The sequence below is a fragment of the Pongo abelii genome, chromosome 10 (genome assembly GCF_028885655.2).
Source record: "Pongo abelii isolate AG06213 chromosome 10, NHGRI_mPonAbe1-v2.0_pri, whole genome shotgun sequence".
NCBI lineage: Eukaryota > Metazoa > Chordata > Mammalia > Primates > Hominidae > Pongo > Pongo abelii.
In genome coordinates this window covers 105638190-105640257 of record NC_071995.2, presented here as the reverse complement: position 1 = coordinate 105640257, position 2068 = coordinate 105638190, and positions in this window count along the sequence as shown.

Sequence of the window (2068 nt, the reverse complement as noted above, 5' to 3'; positions counted from 1 at the left end):
TTCGCCCCCTGGGCGCCTCCGTGGGAACCACCGGCCGGCCTGCGCGCGCCTCCTCCGGGGGTCTCCCCGCCTTCTTCCCGCCACCATCCAATCAGATCGGGCGAGGGGCGCGAAGCCCGGGAGACGCCTAGGCCGCGGCCCTCAGGCCCGGTGTTTTGACGTCGGCGGCTGCCCGCGTTCCGCGCCGAGTAACGGTCTTCGGAATTCAGAACCTTCGCCTTAGGGAAGGTGGGACGGTCGCCAGTTTCTCCAGCACTTTCTTCGTCCAGGGACGTCAACCTCCCTTGCCTGCTGTCCTCAGGGACTGACAGCGGGGCCTGCTCAGAAGTTCACGTCGGGACAGTCTACAGGCCTTTGTGACTAAGTGCTAGGGGTGAGGAGAGACGTGGCTTATTTATGTGTTTTTCAGTTTATGATTTTTTTTTTAATTTTACTTCTCCCTGCCCTAGAATTGAGCTTCTTGAGAGTAAAAACCCGCCTGGGTCGCCATCACCGTAGGCTTGGTGCAGGGCCTGCCAGGCGCTCGAAATTTGTTGCAGAGGTGGGTATTCAGTATCGAAAGAGCCGCGGATTGGACATTAGAAAGCCTGGCTTTGCGCCGCGTCCTTGCCACTTGCTGATTAGGCCCCTCCACGTGGTCCCCGCCGGGGCAGCAGCTCTCCTCGCCCGTCCAAAGGCACGGACGGGGAGGCGCGTGGCGGCCCCGCCAGAGCTGAGCCCCCGGGATGTGAGGCCGTCTCGCTCTGAGCTTCAGAGCAGGGTTGCAGGAGACACCTCAGAAGGTCGTTTTGAGGACGGGAGGAGATGAACTGCTCAAAGCCTGCTTAACTAGATAAATGGTATCTATTAACTTTTCTTTGACTCCCTTTCCACACCTATAAAATGAAGATGACGGGAAACTTGTCATACTTTTTTTGTGGTGGGTGGGAAAGGTCTTTATGAACTGTGAAGTCCTATGCAAACGTGAGATGTTTCCTTTCGCAATCTGATTAGTGAAGCAAAAACACGCGAGTCAAAAACATACACAGAAAGCAAAAAAAAAAAAAAAAACCTCACAAAATGGTTTATCAACTGCAGAATATTCAGGATGGTGGAACTGAATGGTAACTATTGACAACATAGCTCAGAAAGGACGTGGTAAAACATGCTGGATGAAGCTAACTTTGATCCAGGTCTTAAATGGAATGGACTATAGTTTATAGCTTCAACCTAATCATTAACTTATGAAATCAGAGAATTAAGGCCACTTAAGCCACTGTGCTCAGACTGTGAAGATATTTTAGTTTCTCAAAGCAGAAAGAGGAAATTAAATACTCTTGTCAATTCAACATATGGCTTGGATGATTAGCAGGATCCGTGGATTGTTGTTTATCCAGTATGTGAAGAAACGGATATCCTCTGTTTTCTCGTTATTACACAAACTTCTATCCTTAATATGTGACCTTTCAAGGTTGAACTCTAGGTAAAATTATGAAGTGCACAATTACGTCTTGTTTCTTCTTCCCTTTGCACGTCGTTTTGCAAGAGAATCTATTATTAAAGTACAAATGACTGACAAGATGGTAGCCACTCCTGGGAGATTTTGCATTTTTACGGTTATCAAAAGCCATAACTCAAAGCAGCAGTTGAATCTGTTTGATAAACCAACTAAGATTTAAAAGAGCTCCTTTGGGAGGTCATGAGTTCACCAGAAACTCCTGGTGTAGGAGTTCAGCCTATAAAACGAAGAAATACATGACTTGTAGTATTTCTTCATTTTATAGTCTGAACTCCTCTAAGTTCTTGATTCCCATTCTGTGACCTCCCTTTCTTAGATTGTTAAAATAAAATACAGATGGCTCATGCCTGTAATCCCAGCACCTCGGGAGGCTGAGTCGGGGGAAGATCACTTGAGCCCAGGAATTTAAGACCAGCCAGGGCAACATGGGGAGATCCCATCTCTTAAAAAAATAATAATAATAATTGAGCATTGTGGCACACTCCTGTAGTCCCAGCTATTTGGGATACTGAAGCAGGAGGATTGCTAGAGCCTGGGAGGTCAAAGCTGCACTGAGCCATGGTCACACCA